The sequence below is a fragment of the Anopheles merus genome, chromosome 2R (assembly GCF_017562075.2).
Source record: "Anopheles merus strain MAF chromosome 2R, AmerM5.1, whole genome shotgun sequence".
Lineage (NCBI taxonomy): Eukaryota > Metazoa > Arthropoda > Insecta > Diptera > Culicidae > Anopheles > Anopheles merus.
Window position 1 is genome coordinate 29,728,318 of NC_054082.1, and position 20,309 is coordinate 29,748,626.

The 20,309-nt window shown below is 44.3% G+C and overlaps 1 protein-coding gene across 1 annotated transcript in view; it reads right to left on the reverse strand.

Moving 5' to 3' along the window:
• The window catches only part of LOC121591002 (neurotensin receptor type 1-like), a 77,768-nt gene extending 57,496 nt beyond the window's left edge, over positions 1-20,272 (reverse strand). The window contains exon 1 of the mRNA XM_041911273.1: positions 19,700-20,272. The gene's annotated coding sequence lies outside the window, so the exon portion shown is untranslated. The remainder of the gene's footprint in view (positions 1-19,699) is intronic.
• Positions 20,273-20,309: the final 37 nt, after the last annotated feature.

Here is a 20,309-nt window from a genome sequence, read left to right on the forward strand (position 1 = left end):
GTCACTTAAGTAAAACTATTTTTTTACAGTTCTACTTTTCCTGTTCTTTCTTTTTTTTAGCTCATGTAAAATTTTTTAAAATATTTTTTTTTACAAGATTTGTTGTAGCTATTTAATACATAAGAATAGTTTTTGTTTTATTTTCTGATATAGCATCAACCCATGTATCAGCTGTCATCAACCGGACAGGGGAAATGCCTTATAACGTTTAGAAGCACCAGACAATGAAATGATGAGGCAACATTAATATTCAATTCAATAAACTTTAATTTATGCAAAAACGTCCTTCAGAGCAGAACATTATGTGTAGACCTTTTTTTAGTGGCAAATTTCTGGCAAAAGCCACAGCAATGAGCCACATTTATTACACCGATTAAAGTGTTCCAAACATAGCTCCCAGCAACCGATGGTACAACACCGCGCTGTAGTTATTAATGTGAGTTTTAAACCACTGATTTTCTGGGGCTTACAAAACAAGGGTAGTACCAAAAAAAACCCCTTCGGCTTTTCATTCCAAAAGCGGGGATGGAGAAAATAAACCAACAGGACACAGTTGGCCATTTATTTCCATCGTACGTTCGAGAAGCTAGCAAGCACACGGCACACCAGCAACTGGTTCCAGTAACCTCCATCAATCAACTTTAAACTCGACACAAGATTGAAAACTCGACTTTGTTGTGCAGTTTTTCAACCCATCTTTCATTGCAATGCAACCCCGGCATGGCGCACGCGAACAAAGCGACACGCGTCGTGTGTTGAGGGGGGAGGCACATTGAATGTACAAGTGTAAAAAGGAAAGCGAACAAATTCAGCAAACATAAAAAAACACACACACAACAATGATTGTTGTAAAGCTAAGTACTTCGTAATTGAAAACCGCACACACACACACACCTACGCATGCACTCTACATTGTAATGGGGAGAAGTTTGGAAGTGATTTTATTACACAATTTTATAAACCCTCCCCCGGTTGTTGAAAAGATTGTGCCTTTTGCGTCCTTCTTCCCTTTCCAACCTCCACTTTGTTTTGCACCACAAAATGGCGATCGATGTTGTGCCATTCGTTTCCATTACGATCATTCATTATGGAAGTAAAATTTATTGCGGCAGTGGCACATTTCTTTGCTCCGTTCCATTCGTGTGTGTGTGCGTGCAAAATGAAAAACGGAATCGGGGAAGTACCGAGCCCGGTTGTACGGCGGAGACACCTAGCACCGATGTAACTTGATTACGGACGCGCACACACGCCGACAAGGAGTAAGGAAACGGAACGCGCACGTAACAAAGGAATCCAGCAACTGTCTACGAGAATTGAAGAACCGGGATTGGGGGTATGGTACCGATTTTTATTGTCTATCCTCGCACGGCAATCCTCGGCAAACGTGAAATGTCATTGAATAATCAATATGTGTGCTTTCTCTCTCGTGACGCATCCACTGCGGGGAAAAGCCGGCAAGAAAATTCTTCAACGAATAAAAAAAGAAAAAAAAGTCACACACACTCACACACACTCTCCACGCTCTAATGCAGCCGAGGAAGACAAGAACGATGATGCGCTGCGTTCTGGGAACGTTTGCACGATGATACTCGGGATCGCACAGGTGGTGAAATCAGGGACAGGTGGGCTGGCTGGTGGCCGCGCGACGATAAAAATGGTCGATTTATCGCATCACCACCATAACCACCCGCGCTTGGTATTCGCTCATCGTAAGTTGACCTAATCAAGCGCAATATGGTGTGGCCGATAACGAACGAATCCGCACGTGACGGGCAAGCGGGACGGCTTTCCTACCTGCTCGCCGAATGGGCCACGGGAAAAATGGGCCAATCAATAGAACGGGAGGAAAATTGATTTCACGAACGGAGCGTAATTGAGGTTAAATAATTCCGCTACATGTGGAAATGATAAATGTGCATGTGCTGCTTCCTCCCAAAAGTGCGATCGGTGGTGAGCATTACAATTTTACATAGCATTATGAAAAGGCATTTTCCAATTAGAGAGCAGCGAGCAACTCTCTTCCCGAAACCGGGATTGGTTTCATTTAAATTATAAATTGCATTTCAAATCCCAACCTCATTATGCGCCATATGATTCCGGCAGGTGCAATGTGGCACGAGATAGGGAAGGGTTAAAAGGTTTAAAATACGCGCATTAACAATTCCCTTCTCTGTTTCACTTATTAGGTGGGCAGTTTTACCGTGGCACGAACATCGGTCGGCGAGTTGCTGCAAATGACTCGAGCATTTGTTTGACCTACTGCATAATTCATACCAAACCGTAGCAAATATAATCGATCGTGACTTATTTATTCGTTGATAAGCGTTTCTCGATTTTCCGATAACAGTAATGAAGCAAATCAGTCATAGCAGTGCCACGTAAAACCAAATGTTAATTATAACCATGCATAAGTTGAACTATGGAGCATCTGAATAAGATTTAAATAATGGCCCGTTCAATGTTTAAGGACAGCAAGCTGAAATTTCGACCTGTCAGTGGAACAATATTCATCATCAGGGTTGCATCAATTTGATAATTACGATGCAAACATATGGGATTTCACCATTTATGTACAAACAATGATTCGTTTTAACATTGATTTGTTTTTTTTTTATGTTTGCAATTGGTTATAGTACTTTTATAAATTTGAAATAAATAATAACATCGTATCATTATTTTTTTAGCATATTATGACAAAAATTTCAGCAAAAACAAATTTTAGCAAAAAAAATTTTTTTTGTTATCTTGATCGAAGCTGGGACGAATCGGCGTTTGTTTACATAATTTTTTGGCTGAAATAATCAATTATGAAAATTTGAGTTTAGAGTGTGGTTTTCCATGGAGTGTTAATGATTCGATTGATTTCAGCTACCAAGTGCCAAAATCTATATAAAAAGCTGACTAGAATCGTAATACCCCCCAATGATCGATTCCTAGATTTAACTATAGTTTATATCAAAGTGATTTGATATATCAGGTGGGCTTATCCAGTGCAATTTGACGTCTAAAAACGAAAATAGGAAAAAAAAACTTGGTTTGACAGTTAGATCCATAACAAACTGGATGCTTTGATGATTTTTCTATGAACTCACTCCTAACTCTATCCAAAATTTTCACAATTTTACTTGATATTTGAGATCAATCGGTGGTCTGTTGAACAGGACCAAAGGATAGATGCGCAGGCACTCTGATAAACTCCTCACTTTCATTATAAAATCATATTTGGTACGGTTGGAACACTGCTCCTTGCTTGCTGGCAGAAAGGATTCAATAATTGTTGCCTATGTATCAGATATTGTCAAGAAAATGTATTGTTGGAATCCAGTAATCTTCAGATCATCGTTTTAATCCAAGAACTGGCCGTCATGTAAGATTTTTGGCTTCTTTCTTCGTGCTACGTCTGGGTAAAACCACATACAATTTCTGCGAGATTTTGTTTAAACTTCAAGGCATACCAGATTTTGTTATGGAACAAACCGTCAAATTGTGTGTCTATGTATTGGTGAGAAAGAACACCATAAGCCCACCTGATATATACACTCACTTTGGTTTATATGCAAACAACAGTTTTGGCGAATGAACTCGTATCTTAGCAAAAGAATAAAAAATAATTAAATCATTTTATTAAAACACATAAAAGAAAATAGCAAAGCACACGCCTTTTTGTTTTCGAGTAAAACATACCAATACACCACAAATGATAGGTCAATCAGTGGCCCTAATCAGGAGCAAACAGTGAACCTCATTGACTCTCAGTTTCATCGTTCACCCTCCTGCCCAGCTTTCGCCCTTTTCGCATCAGCTCGCTCGTATCAAGTGCACTTCAGCCAGAGGATGATGAAGCTAATGTCTCATCGAATCTGTTATTGTGTGGTAGCCATTTTCCACCTCAATTTTTGGTAGTTGACATTTTCCCACCCCATCCCATCTTGAGAGAAAAGCTCCAAAAACCATCACGCAGACCTACGAGATCTGAGTGGCGAACGATGCTGGGCGGCATTACGCGAAATGAAGATTGATGGTGGGTTGAAAAATTTGCAATACACAGGGAGATAGTAGAGAGGGAGTGTAAGGGCGTGGGAGATGAAACATGGCGATACACTCTTATGCGTACCATAAATCGCCCATTTATGGAGGCTGGGAAGAGGGGTTTGAACGTTTGCGAACGTTCGTCTCAAGGGTGCTGCTTGGAATCGATCTATGCATCGATTTTCTCGCGAGGGATTTGGCGGAAAATGATGGAACAATTTGGAGTGATGTACAAAGGGGGTTTGCTGTTAGTCAATAAATTTTACACCACTCACCTCCCCATGATCCGCCCCAGTCAGGCAAACTGTGGCCGCTGGGGAAGGCATTTCCACAACGGTGACGAGCATGCCGTTATGGTTTGATGGCGGAAGGCTTCGGGCCGCGCGAGCAAACGAAGCTGCCCGTGTGGGACAGACAGCAAACGACAAACGCTCGCGGTCGCTGTGCAAGTAGACAATAAACTTTGTCTTTCACATTTGCTCGGCGCTTCTGTCATGCCCATGCGTTTCGGTACACTTTTATACTGCCGCGCAATCGCCCCGTCCACAACGCCAAAATTGCCTGCCAGCACTTTAGCGGCCCATTCTAGCCTCAGCCTCCCAGGAACCGTAAATGCCCGCGGAGCGGTGTACTATTTTTCGCCAGGACGCTTTACCCATCACATTATGACCGCCGAAGACATTATGTGCAACGGCAATTGGGTGTTGTCCCCCTCCGTGCCCTAGTGGTGGCGTGTCGTTTATGCTGGCGGGTGCGCGCGAGCGCTCGCGCGCCCTGGTAAACATCGTAAATATGGTTTTATTTTCCATTGCACCCCAAACAATCAAAACCGTGGTGGCCACTTGTGGTTTGTCTCGATAAACAACGGAGGTAATAGCAGTAGCAGCAAAAAAAAAAAGGAACAAAACCCAAATACGAAATAAACAACAAACGCGAAAGCTTTAAAGCGAGCGACCGCTGTTGAATGGATTCTTTATATGCTTTCGCACGGACCGAAACGGATTGTTGCACGATCGGATGCCGTGCGACGGTGCCATTTCCCCTGCAACGTTGCGCAGCATAACTTTAACGCGGGAAGGGTTTGATTTTGAATTTAGAAACAAAAACAAACCCTACCCAACTGTAAACCGAATGGCAGAGCGGTCGGAATTCGTTGGCAGGAAATACTTATATTGTCGACACAAGTGTTACATGTTCTTAATTAATCCCACGCCTCAATATCACTCTTTGATCTGACCGTACAGTTTCTATTGAACAGTTCATATGATACACCCCATAAGCTGGCTATACAAAATCTTCTGATGAAATTTTGCAATTAATTTGAGCTGATGATCTTATGAACTGATTAATTCATTTTAATTATTCGTGCACATCCATACCACTCTCTGATCGGTCTTTTATGATTCTATTGAACAGGCTCATTCCATGTACCAAATAGTACTGTTAAAAAATTCTTAGGAAGTTTAGTAAGCCAAATTTACTACGAAAACAGAACTTTATCGAGACAGGGCTGGAAATATAATTATAATATTCCCTTTTGGTAGCGTTTTTTTTCGGCGAAGAACAGCTCCCACCAGCAAGTTGTGCACGAGTGAAATTACAGTGAAAAAAAAAATGTATCATCGAAAAATATTGGACCTAAACGGAATTACCACCCACTGCTGCGTTCTTCAGCAAAGGCCTGTGTCCCGTGTGTCGTATCCCGATCCGGACTGTGTTTGACTGTGTTTGCGCAGACAAATTGGGGCACCCTACTGCAAAGTTTATGATTTAGGGGTCCCACCGCATCCTCCTCTCCTTTCCGGGTAAGCTGGATGATGTGTTTTCCCGAGCTGGAAGTAATTTGTTTGAGTAGTCTTTCGATCAAGCACTGAGCGGAGTGTGGTGCCGACTTATGTTTTCCCCACTTTGTTTCCGCGTATATTCCCACTCCAACCCGGTTGAGCCGGGACGGCCGGTAAGATCGTCCATTTTTCTGCTACATAATGTCTATTTATAGAAGCATATATAATACACTTCCCAAAACGTAACGGAGTGGGTGAATGGAGTACGGGGCCCGTGGTGGTGGTAGTTCAGTGCCGTGATAGCGCATTTTCGTTGTTTGGGTGTTTTTTTTTGGTTCGTAATTCCCCCCCCCCCCCTTTCCCTCCTTGAAGTTCAAGGGCGCTCTGCGGGACGAAGCTTAACCTTAAAGCGGGCGTTGCACTCTCTCTCTCTCTCTCGCTTATTCGAACCGAAATAAATTCATTAGCTTAAGTTATACACCGCATAACGGTACATTAACTGAATCGCACACGATTAATTTGGCAGCAAGGTGGAGCACACAGACGGTCAGCTCCATTCGGATAGGTGTGAGGTGGGCGGTTCCATCGGTTTCGATTCGATTCGAGCAGCGTGACCAGCGTGATTTATCTGCCCTTTTTCCATCCACTGGCCGGTGCTTGTTTTATACTGGACTTTGAAAACTCACCCACAGCTAGAATTGCGCAAAGCCTAACCGTTTGCAACATCCAGTACAAACGCCAGCAGCAAACAGCTTCCCCGGGCGTGCCACATCGTACCGGGAACGGAGCGGAACGCACGAAATTTCGCTCTCTGTACATGTGCAGTGGAGGTATGTAATGCATATCTCGGAGCTCGGAAACCGGATGCAAAACTGACCAGCTTGCACGAAATTGCCATTCCGTATGTGTGTGTGTTTCTTTTGCAAACCGTGCAGCTCAATGCTTCCGGCCGAAATCTGCTGGCCGTCTGCCAACCAGTGAGGCGAAGGTGCTGAAATATGCTGCAGCTTCTTCCACCAACCACCAGTACAGAGCAACAGAGTCTTAGATGCTGGTCATCCAAATGGACCGAACCGAACAGGCGTGGAATGGAGGAGGCAAGGCAAACACATCGAAACTAATAGCTACCGGCCGAAGACAGGGTGTTGCGGAGCGAATAAGTGTGTATGCTCAGCGCTCGCATCGTGTAAAGACGGGTCATCCGTTTAATATTCTGTAAAAGAGACACAGGTTTCTCTCGATTTTATGATAAAACTCGTCCGGTAATGTTTGCGCAATAGTGCTCAATTAAACTAAGTGAAAGGAAAAGGTTATCAAACCGGTACTGTTTGCTCAGGTATCAACTATCGTTTTTCTCGGTAGGTCTACTGTCAGGAGTGGACACATCGCTGACGACGGTCACTGCCCTCGACTGCCTTCGTTGAGCATTGTGTTTTTGAGAATCGTTTTATTCAATTTGGAAGGTCTTGCTGGGCAGAGTTGAACCGTTGGTATTGAATTAGGAGCATAAGATCTAGGATCCAATTATAATTGTGCAAAATACAAATGAAATAAAAATTAAGGGACTGATGTTACTATCTTCTATAGCCATAAGTAATAAGGAAAAAAAATAACCGTATGAAAAAATAAACAGGTAGGCCTTGACCGATAACGGTTGTTGAGCCAAAGAAGAAGAAGAATCTCACTCTTAATCTGTTACTTACACGGTTTTCCAGGAGTTCTCATAGTTATGGGACACTTTCTTTACTATTTCTTTGGGAAGTGAACTTCATGTGATGGAAATTGGACTCTATGGCACTCTTTTTGGACAGGCTCTTTGGAAATTCCTATTGGATTTGTCCGACTAGGGCACTATAGAGTCCTATTTCCATTACATTAAAATCATTTCTCGTAAGAAGGAGTCAATAAAGTGTCCCACAGCTATGAGCACTCCTGGAAAACCCTGTATCTGTAACGCCGCCAGTAAGTAAGTATATAAGTTCGTTTAAGAAAGCCGATAAAAACATCACAGCTGAATTAGAAATCATTAAGTAAAAGAGCAGTTTTTCAATATTTTTTTTTAGAGCTCTCGCCTATACATCAGATGTAACTGAAGTTTCATGTAAATTACATTCCAGCAAAAAAGTTTACTGACCAATTCTTCGAACCTATCTCTAAAGTGACAAAACGGCGATTGCTAAAACTGACCTAACAAAATGTCTAAAACCGTCCACGTGTGCACCAGACGCTCGGACGATACATTAATTATTCAACCACCGCGATACACAAAAGCACCCAAAACAAGGTCCATATAATTTTATTTGATCAAACAGAACGCACTCACCCACCCTGTGCGAACACAATGCCCACAAAATAAAGCTCCGTCTGTTTGCTTTCAGTGGTTGCGTGTGGCTGCTGTTTCATTGCTCTCCGACATGCCAATTTCTCGTACCCCCTTCTCTATACCTTTACAATTGACCGTGGAAAAATCGAAAAGCAAACAGCGAAGAAGACACACACCAACTACGGGGGCAAAACAGGGACAAAAGCGACCTCTAAAATGGGGTTGGCGCAAGGGTAAGATACGCGAGCATCATCGACTTTGGGCAGACGGAGCGTGCAGAAAAGCTGCGCCATAGGCTTGTGTGTTGGCTATTGAACAGGATGGGATAGTTATATTTTTGCATGCGAGTATCGGCTGGTCGGATAATGGCGCATATCCGGAATGATTCTGTTGCCTAAAGCAGTCACACGAAAATTCCGACCGGCCGGTCGAAGGTAACGACGCACGGGTAACAAACATCGGGGAAAAGCTTTCCACCACAATCTATTGCGAATTTAATTGCGCATCAGGCCCCCGGCTGGGCCATTTCGCTACGCGTCATCCATTGCACGTGTGTACGGGTTTCTAACACTTTTGTTCGTTGGCCTTTTGTTTTTCGGATCAAATTCAACGTGCTGTAGATTGAGCAATGAGCGGAAATTGCACGAAAAATCCCCGTTTTAATGGGTACGGTCGAAAGGTTCGAATCGAACCACGCAAGCTCTCTTGGACGAACTGCCACTTGGTCGATCGTACACGATCATTCTACGCACAAAAAAAAAGCGTTGGAGATACGGACAGCTGGAACAGACAGACAGACATGTGTGCATTTCAGATGCTCACCAGTTGAAACGCGCATGGTAACGAAAAGTAAAACATAAAACAATAACGATCATTACTAAACAATCAGCGCAGCACATTAAGCAGAAAAACAAAAAAACATACTGCCGAGATAAAAAAAAAAGTTCAAACAGATGCTGAGAGCCAAACAAAGCGTGCAAATTGTCCATTTGAAGGCTTAATTTTGGCTCAACCCCCTATTAGTCATTCTGGAAAAAATATCCAATTTTTTGTTGGACAAAAACAAGACAAGACACTGTAAAAACGGTTCTTTTTCGATTTGTTTTGCTCAATCTGCTTTTCGTACAGTAGCCTGTTAATGATTGTTTGATTTTGGTAATGCGATTTTTTATTGCACTTTAAATACATTCTCTGGAAGAAGAAAAAAACATCCCAAAGCCCTCAACCGTCTTTGAGCGGACGGAACCAGCCACACGCTTCATCAAGTGCCATCGGACAGCCCCGCACAAAGAGAGATCATCAATTGAACATCAAAAGTGCCCTCGACAGAGCGCACTGAGGGGTTCAGGGCCCTCCGCAAAAAGGGTTCAGGATGTCAATGTCAATAATACGACCGAAGCAAATCGCAACCGAATATTTGACCTTTATCGTCCTGCTCTGTTGCCGTGCTCCGCCGGTATGTGGTACGTGCAGAGGACACTCGCAGGCGAACTAATTGAAAATAAGTCCTTTGGTTTGGATTTCCACATTGCCGGACCTTTGGTACCGAAGTAGAAATTGATTTTCCGGTACCGAGGGCAGTGGATGGAGTAAGCGATTAAGGGACGCAACCGGTCTGCATTGAGGTTGCGCTTCACCATTGGTTGGCAATTGGCTTTAGGGGTACGGTGGGTCGGTGTTAGATGGCGCCTAAATGGATTCGCTGTATCTACCCCGCACGGCGCCATATAAGATTTAAGCACACTCTTCCGGTTTAGTGACAAAGCAATTCAACCAACTTCCCCCGTTTGGTGGTGGTGTTGGTGGCGGATGGAAAACGAAGCTTACAAGTGACAAATTTAATGGGAAGCATTAAAAGTTTGCGCACCGAAATCGGGCAACCCGAACCATACCCCGCTCGTTCTGCTGCAGTTTATCGCTTGCCCCCTCGCTGCTGGGGAAGATTATGCCCTTGTTGGTAGCAGCAAGAAGGAAGGAACAACGGAGGCTTTATTGTGCCGAATGATGCTACAAAAGGAAGAGCAACGAGCCACCATTGACGATGGAACTGATTCGCCGCCCGGGCTCGTGCGTGTGCCGTAGTGGTGGGCGACTGCGGCATAAGAAATGCAAATTTGAACAGCTTTGAAGGTTCTCGCTGGCCTTGGGACGGTGGACAGTGGCCAGGCAGGGCAAAACTTTCAGTAGTTTCACTCACTATAGGAAAGCGAGAGAAGGCGAGAAAATGAGAGTGAAATATTTGCTCCATATTGGCAGTTAAATTTAATCAATGTACAGGCATCGCTTTTATGAAATGTTTGCTAAAAATGAAACAAAAGGCATAATTGGATTGCTTGTACATAGGCCGATAGGCGGACGGGCCTGCTGGCAGAGCGACAAAAACAAAACGAAGGCAAGTCTCGTGTCAATCAAATGATACGACGATCGTTTTATTTACAATAAAAAAATAATCATTCTCAAAACTTTGCTTCTCTTTTGCTAGCTTGCAAAGGGATGCTGAACGTTCCAAAAAGAACAATTTTAGAAATGAAATAAAAGGTTTTTATGCGGAACGTTATGCTGTTATGAGGGACAGTTATGATGAGATTATGTTAGTTGAATTCAGTCCTATGTGGAAACACTGTCACTAATTGGAAACACTTTTGGAAAGGTTTCGGAATTACTTTCTCTTTGAATTGTTAGGGGTTTTGTACAATTTGAGCACAAAACATTAATTCATTATTTACAATGGTCGGCAAAACATAAGTGCCTATTACCTAAAGTTTCTTGAAATTACTTGGAGCTTCAAGGACGTCACATCTGTGATTACCAGAGGAGAGTAGCGAGAATACTGGTGTGAATCGAAGGTGTAACGATGTAACATTCCTGATGAGCACTATCAATAAAAAAAATTCAATCGTATTGAATAAAAAACCTTTAATGTCCTGCATAAAGTCAAAATGTTGGTGCTATGGATAGTTTGTGACCAATTATCGGTGCGAGAGTAGATACAACTAGCGTAACAAATAAATAAATTTAAATTTAAATCTGTGGATAACGCTTGAGAAGATGCAACCAAGAGGCCAGATGCAAAAACTAGATGCAAAACATGGTAGATTTATCAAAGTTTAGAAAGAAAAAACTACGTCAAAGATCCTGAAACAAGTCTGGAATGCCAGAGGAGCGCATATAAATTATAAGATTGGTGTTCTATTTCTTTTAAAAATTTGTTTCTCTGGAATGATTAAAGCGGGCACTTTATTTTGTCAGAGTGGTTTTGATCAATTTTGGAGAAAAATCTTTTTTCTTGCAAACTTCTCTTTTTGGTCGTGGTTTGGTACTATTCATTCATAAGCATATAACGAATAATGTTTCAAGAAATAAAGCAGTACGATAACTTCATTTTTCACGAAACAAAATTGAATAACTGTGACATTTTAAGTAATGGGCACCTTATTTTGCCGGCCACTTCGGCAATTTGCGGTTCAATCATCATTTATGTTTTTTTTTTATTATGTTGTTTTACTCTAATTATCTATTTTTAGTTCGTTTCATGGTGTTTTTTTATAGTTTTTCCAAATAAGTTTGAGTTCATCTCACAATGGATTCACTCTTCCTAGAATTCGTTACACAAAAAAGATTGTAAAGTAGTCATCATATCGTGGTACTGACGCAAAATATGTTGGGACTAACTCAATAATGTAAGTGGTTGATTTTTAATCATCTGTAAATCAAATATTAAATTGCTGACCAAATTCAAAAGTTTTAAATGGTTGTATTAAATTGAGTGGTGCCCTAACATCAGATCCATACGCGCTTTCAAATGTGTGTAAAACAAATCTAGAACAGAACGTTGAAGTAAGGTCTATTTGAGTGTAAACGATGTAAAGGATTAATCACCTGTTATCTTTCATGTAAACTCGCGCCTAAAAAAACGCCATTCCTCAGCCACATACCAACGAGGTAACATTCTCGACTGCCTCCCATGCTTCCCTTTCATGGGTTAATTTTTCCCTCGCGTAAGCGCTCGTTTTGCGCAACCAAAAATCTCTCCAAGCGTGATTCCACCACACCCGTTCGTGTCAATATTTAGTTTAATGTGAAACACGCTCCCCACATACATCAAATCGGGTCCCTCTGCTTACTCCTCCTGGCTCGTCAATTTCTCATAATTTTCCCCCGCACCTGGCCACTTTAGCACCATTGGAACACCACGAACCGAACACGAGAACGCCGACGGTGTTTACACGGATGAGTTTTGACAGAATTATGGCAGTAGCACTCGATCACACTCGGAGGCTGAGTTTAGGAAAAAGGGGTGCAGAGAGAGAAATAGAGAGAGAGAGAGTGTGTGAGAGAGAGAGAGAGAGTGTGTGAGAGAGAGAGAGTAAGATAGAGAGAGAGAGAGAGAAAGAGAGAGAGAGAGAGAGAGAGAGAGAGAGAGAGAGAGAGAGAGAGAGAGAGTGCATCCGACCCCATAATCACCAGTACGACTGAGCTCCAACGGATGGATTTCCATATGGCGTTTGAGAGCGATTCGTGTGACCTAACCGCCAGCCCAGTTTAATTGCCCTTTCGGTCTCGAAGTGTGTCTGTGTGTATGTGTGCAATGGCAAGTGCAGCAAATGGACAGCACGGAAATTGAAAACCTTGTAAACACCATCCATCCCTTCACCCTCTCCATGAGCGCGCAAATGCAACGCGCGAAGCGAGAGACGCGCGCGATGTTAGCGATGGATCGTTGAGGATGTGTTTTTTTGCTTTGTCACTTCCGTAAACAGGGACACGACGAGCGTTGGCGCCACTAGACCGACCGGACACGCGGCAGGGGCGGAAACGCGTTCACCGCAGACGAGCGCTCCAACTGCAATTGAAATGACCGCATAATGACCGTCAACGATCCATTTCAATGTCGTTCGATGAAGGGGGCCGGCCAAAAGGAGCTATTGAATCTGGGACAGCCGGGCGAAAACAGTAGGATGTAATTACCTTCATACGCATCCGCTGGTGGCAGTTAGAAGCACCGGCTGATGATCCCCATTCCCGACGAGGACGCTGGCAATGGGCGGTAAAGTAAACTGTTTAGTTTAAACACGACCCGCCACCCACTAAACGAATCGTCATCGCAATAATAAATTACCCACATTCGCTTTATCGCTCGACTGGCAGGATTCAACAACCTGCTGCCACGTGCAGAGTGAGGTTTGGGTTCCCTGTTTCAATCCACAGCGAAGGACGGGACAGGGTTGCGCTGCCAACATTCCCACAACCACTGCCAAGACCACTTCCAGGACCACCGTCCTGTCGCCTTCGCTACGGGGGGCGCTAAGTCGTTCCGATACGCAATCAAGAGGCTTCTGTTTATTGTACGGAAATGATTATACATTTCCCAATTGCCTCATGCTGCTCGAGTGGGGGCCAAAATAAGCCAGAACGGGGTCGTATCGGAACGAGTAGCTGGGTGGGCAGCAGCTGGTTCGGCACTTTGGTTCGGCACGGGTAAAGTAAACCTCTTTAGCTCCCCGCGTATCAGTCATCCATCACGAAGGCCCCTCATGCCCTCATTGTTGATTTTGACGGAGTTTTGACGTTTATTTAAAGTGTGTTTCGCATCCTCGTGCCGGAGGTACACTAAGGCCAAACCTAGAAAAAGCCTAGGGTGGTGCGTGATGAGAGACGCGTCGTTTACGCTCAAATTGAACGGTAACATGCCAGAGTATTGATTGTATGCAAAAGTGCCGGCATTGTTGGGAGGGGACGGACGGATTTTGATACAGAACGGCACTGATGTGGGCAGGCAGCAGACCCTACTGGTAATGTGAGCCACCGTTCCGTCCCACACCGGGACCCGAACCACGTGTCTTCGTGTTGTTGAACGTATCGGGACAGATTGTTGTTAATAAAATAAATTTAAAATAATAAAAATACGCCTTCACAACAACGGCCGCACAGTTGGTTTGTTTGTTTGCCACAGTTTTGCGCTCACGCTGCGCCTCACACATTGTTCTTACCGGCTTGGCCGTTTCCTTTAAGTTCCTGATGTTGAGCTGTTCTTGTCGTTATCGAGCGTTGCGTTCGCAAAGCTTTTGCATAAATATAAACAAGCGTATTCGTTGCCGTGACAGTGCTCTGCGAATTTTGTGTACCGAACAAGAGAAAAAAACGTTTTTATAAAAGCAAAAACAAAAGCGGACAAAAGTAAATAGCGCTTGTTTGGCTCCTCCTTCCTTAAATCGTAACTCTCAATCTTTGCAGTGTCTCTTACAGCATAAGGGAGGGAAAGGATCGTGCCGTTGACTTGGTTGCGGCCCTCGGGCAAACGGCGGGACTGATTGGGACGGATTGTATCGATTTGCGAAGCACCACCAGACCACCAGCGGCTGCTATGAGAAGACCCAGGATGGAAACACCACACAACACGCACCATTTGGACGACCCGTTTCGGTGACCTCATGTTCACAGAGCGTCTCTTCTTCACTGTAGCGCTGTTGGGAGCATAACAGTGGGGTGAAGTCGGGCATAAAAAATGATGTACCTTTGGATGAAAAAAAACCCCACTCGAAACATCATCAGCTCGAAGTTAAGCCGCTCCTCCAGTCTCGTGAGACAGGACGACGACATTATTGATTGCCATGTTACGTCAGCCCGCAGACCGTGTAGCAGAAGGGTCATATCCAAAAATAGGACAGGAAGTGTGGAGGAGTGTTGCGAAAGTTTGGAGGAGGCTGAGTGATGTTTCGATCGTGGCAGGAGGGCTGCTCTACAATCAATCTCGTGTGTACCGTCGTCGTGCCTGTCGCTGTCTATCACTGTTGAAAAGGTCCTAGCCACTTCCGGCTTGAAGGACCGAAGCCCACACACACACACACACACACACACACACACACACACACCACACACACACACACACACACACACACACACACACACACACACACACACACCACACACACACACCACACACACACACACCACACAACACACACACACACACACACACACACACACACACACACACACACACACACACACACACACACACACACACACACACACACACACCACACACACACACACACACACACACACACACACACACACACACACCACACCACACACACACACACACACACACACACACACCACACACACACACACACACCACACACACACACACACCACACACACACACACACACACACACACACACACACACACACACACACACACACACACACACACACCACACTGTCGTTGTTCCGTTGTTCGGTGATCGTTGTAACAAATCGTCTCGCTTGACCATCCACACACATACTCATACACCTATACCGAGGGTGGCGAGAGTTGTTGACCACGCTACATTGTTTTGCGGGCAGAGAACCACCCCAGGCGACAAAGGACAAAGGGTGCACAACCGAATAACCTGATTGCCGTTTTGATCGTGTAGCGGCCGTTGTGGCAGACAAACTAACAATTCAATTTAATTTGACCGTTGCTTGCAAATTTTCGTTATAATTTGGCTTGTTCTCGGGCTGTTTTTTGTAATAGACTTTAAAAAGTGAGTCACACTTTAATGTGTGCGCGTGGTTATAACGTTAAACCAGCATGGCACATGTCTGCGTGTGTGAGAGAGAGAGAGAGTGAGAGAAGGAGGGAAAGGTAGTGAAAGCACACGATGTTCATCATTAATCATTACCGTTTTAATATGAACTACCTCTCCCCGTCTGTTTTTGTGATGACATTCAGGATTGATAAATGATTGCAAATGCAAAAAAGAGGGCCCAGATTGGGCAAACGATTGGGAAATAAAGAAGTCATCTCGTCAACTTCCCCGGCACACAGAACACAAAAGGCACAAAAAGGATACGCTGTGATCATGCTTTTGCTTCACTTGTTTTGGGGTGACATAAAACATCAACACTCGAGATTGCGAATCGATTCTGCTGCTTTACACACCGGATACTCAAGCTCTAAGGCAGCGATGTCAAACTCATTTGACTTTGCGAGCCAAAATGCTACTGGAAACAGTGTTTAGGGGGAAAATAGGAATGTTTTTTTAGGAAAATAGGACCCCAGTCTAGTGTTTATATGATATTAGATGATACAAAAATCAGATCGTTAGTAGTTATTTTCATTTCATTTTGGGATAACGGATTTGTTACAAACTTTAAAGTAAAATAAAGTAAAATAAATTACCTGTAGAAGATTATTTTCAATTGGTTATAGGCATCTGATGTATCCAAAATGTGCATTTTTTTTTGCCAACTAACAAGATTTAGTACGCAAAAATGAAGACTAGACTAAGTAGGTTAGTTTTTTCATTGCTAAATATTCAATTTTAAGTTGTTATTGGTGTGATTATTATTATTATTATGTGATTATTTAATTATCAATATTTATGGCTTTCCATGGCCATTGGCTGTCCCAGTAGTCCAATTACTACAAGTCGGTTCGTCCAGTTCAGTCCAGACTTAGGCAAATATTAATTTGACAGACGGGAAGTGTAAGGTGTCATACAAGTCCTTAGAAATCACTCCCTTTCTACCAATCTCCATAGAAATCCGCATGGATTATGGCGATCAAAATCAGAGTCATTAGCCCATCTGTAGTATATCTAGTCTCCTTGGTGCTTCCTTGGACAACACATTCCAGTTGTAGAGGCAAATATGCTGCTACAAATAAATTTTGGCTCAAGAGTTCGCGGGCCACACAGAAAGGCCTCGCGGGCCACATTCGGCCCGCGGATCACCAGTTTGACATCTCTGCTCTAAAGGTTATGCCAACAGATGAACCGCACTACCCTACTCAGAAAACAAAAAAGAAAACAAAATGTTTATCAACTTTATGAAATGAAATACCGTTTGGCGCAGTACTGCGTTATCACGTCGAGTTATCGCTTTGTTTTTCCCATCGAAACATATTTTAACCGCGCGGGTTCGTACGAACCGCAAATCAATTCCACGAGCCGCGCGACAGCTTCTCGCCACGAAATGCCCGATTTTCTTCATTAAATTATCGGTGCGTGCATTCGCGGTAGGGCGGCGCCGCTTGGGGAGTTTCGCGCTGTGAACACGGGAACGACGAATTGCGCTGAACTGCTGGTTGCCGCTAAGGTGCAGTTCCACGAAGCTGGCAAATTACATTCCTGACTTCGTTTTCGCTAATCTCGTCAAATGAAACATACACACACAAACACAAGCATACATTTACCCCTCTACCGAGAAGATATATAGAAAAGCAAAACCTCCACCGCATCCGAATGTCGATTCCCAACACACCCACAAAAGTTGCAAAAAAGTAAACAATGGGAGGGAAAGAGGGGGGAGCACACCAAGTCGTAACCAAGTCAAATAATCGAAATATCACGATCCGGAAGAAGATTTAGTGGCCTTTCTTTTAGTGAGCCGTGCCATCTGCTGGACGTGATGATGGTGCTGGGCGCCAGGCACCCTCGCTTCACGCGCAAACGTATAGAAGGCAGCAGCAGCAGCAAAAAAAAAATCAATATCCTTCCAGGCGGCAGAGGCAGCAACGGCACCATCGAGTGACACAAATTGGCCACTAAAGGAAGGATATTCGCAGCGCGGAGCGAAACTCTAATCGGGAAGAGGAGGCTGCGTTTACTACGAAAACAGTCCAGTGGGGGAGGGACGGAGCGCTTTCCATCCGGAGCGATCAAAAGCCCAGAAGATCGATAAGCGAAAATCGATGTTCCGAGGGTGAAAGCATGCCATCGGACTTATCGTAGTAGTGCATCGTAAAAATCCGTTTGCGTAAAGCCGGGTCGGCTACGCTAAATGATTATTTACTCCCAATGCTGTCCTTGCTTCCCCCAGTCGTTTCGGCCAGTTGTTTAGTGGGGGAGGGGAGCAAAACGATTTCGGACGCACGTCAAACTGGATCAGCTGCCCACTCCCAAAACACGCCCAGAATGAGGTCGGGTACGACGGATTGAGTTAAAGCTTTGAGGAGGTCGGATCGATCTCCCGTTTTTCTTTATGGCGAGAAGGGCTTTTCCGTATTGCGTTTTAATGGGCAAGCAAGTGGTGCGATTTACGGTGCGTGATGGCTTTTTATGGATCAGATTGAAATGGCACGAGGGCCCCCTCTGTGGAGAATGTAGGTGGAGCAAAAGAAGCGACAAAAAACAAACTTTGATTCGTATGCTGCTGCTATCTTGTGACGAATTATGTAGCACGACTACCTAAAAGGTAAAAAATTGTTTCACGAAGGTCGCGACAAAGGTTTCCCCCGAATTCCAAATATTTACTTTTACGAGCTTTACAATATTAAAGGTTAGCAAGCAAATGAAAGTCCCGCGACCGGTGCATACCGAACGAAATTGAGTTTTGGTGTGTGTGTGCAGTGGAAAAAGTCACGAGTCAGGTAAAGCACAAGAAATATAAGTCCCGCTAACAAAAAGGGGTCCTTTTGCATCGGTAAGGAGATTCCGCTTGTACATAATGCGCTTTTTGTAACCCTTTAAAGATGACATCGGGAAAGCTTGCTCTTTAACATCCGAAAGAAGAAAAAAAAATCCATCGGAAATGTTGATACCAAAAGATATTGAGAACGCAGAACGCCCTTACCAAAATGCCTAATGATTTGTCAGCACGTGGTAAGATTCTGAGGAAAGCCACCACACGTGGAAACGTTTTATACAGCCCAACACACACACACAACGCAAAAAGTGCGCCGGAACGGCTACGCCTTCCGTCATCAACGGGCGGCCTCCTGTCAACTGCAGCGCACTTCAATTGCGGGCAATAAATAAATTCGCACATCAACACGGATTCGTGCGCGCAGAACCACGAGCACAACACTCGGGATGGGGTGGGGGTTAATCCGGACCGATATGAATGAAATATTGCACAAACGGGAATGTCATAAGAAAATACACTTGGCCACCGGGGTTCGGTGGCTTTCCACAAAAATGACAGCAGACAACAATGACACCGTGACCGACACGGAATGACGCCCCCGGGTATGAAATATGGGCCTCTGAAAGGAACCGGTACACACGCACGGGCGAAGATGTATATTTAGCAGGTCTCCATGGAGTTCCGTAGACGGTCGTCTAGGATTCTTAACCTTCACGGCTAACCCTCTTTCCGTCCCGGCCCGAGAGCCACGACCTAGGTGTTTGCCGGTAGGATAGGTATTCCATGTCTTCCACACGCCAGGCACAACCGATCCGGCAACAGCCTATCTAGCGACACGCTAGACGCTAGGGTAGCAGCGAGACCATGCCGTAATGAAATGTTATCTCTGACATGTCGTGTGACTTTTACGAGGGTTTTTTCCAACCTTTCCATGCATCGCCAGGGTGCAAAAAGTCTGCCATGAATGGGACCTGGGTGGAGAGATCCTTTGCGCGAACGATTGCAATTAAAGGTACGGCACAGCAAACTTGACATTGAAATTGCTACATCCTGCACCCTACACAATCATCACTCGCGATTGTAGTAACGGACATGTAAACATGGGTCTGTAATCTAACGTACAGGGAGTACAAACACCGGCTAGTTGTGGGAATGGGATTTACACAACACATTAGCACGAAAGTTTAAGTGAAACGACTTACCGCCCCGGATGCTTCGGATGCTTTTGTTTCCCCTCTTGGGGTCGCCATCGGTACCGATGATCCTTTCTAGTGCGTTTGTCACGTAGTGTGTGTTGGTGTATAATGCACGCCACTGCCTTCCTTTCGGCGAGCACGGCACGGCAGCGAAGACGTTGGCAACATTATTGCACGACCTTTACCGCGCACTAAAACGCAACCGTGTGCGTTTTCGTACGGTATTGGCTTCATTAAATTTTAATAAACACTGCCTGTTGGCAAAAAAAAGAACAACAAGAGCAGCAGTAAGGAACGTATGTGTCGCCGCGTTCGTCACGATTCGACAGCGGAATGCAAGCGCCACACCGAAAATGGTTGCAGTTGGAATTTGGCACACGACGCCGCACAAGAGCGAATTTTGGTTTTTCCTCTGTCAACGAATGCTGTATTTGCAGAAGGCAAAAGAATCACGTACGACGTCAACGGCTACTAGATGCTATGCTGTGCTAAGGTTCCTTCTGAATGTTTGCCTCTACTCGTTCGGTTCAGTTAAGGTACAGGGGTTCAACGTATCAGTGGTGATAGCAGTTTTTCGACCACACTGCATCATTTTCTTCGCAAGAACGTGTAAGTA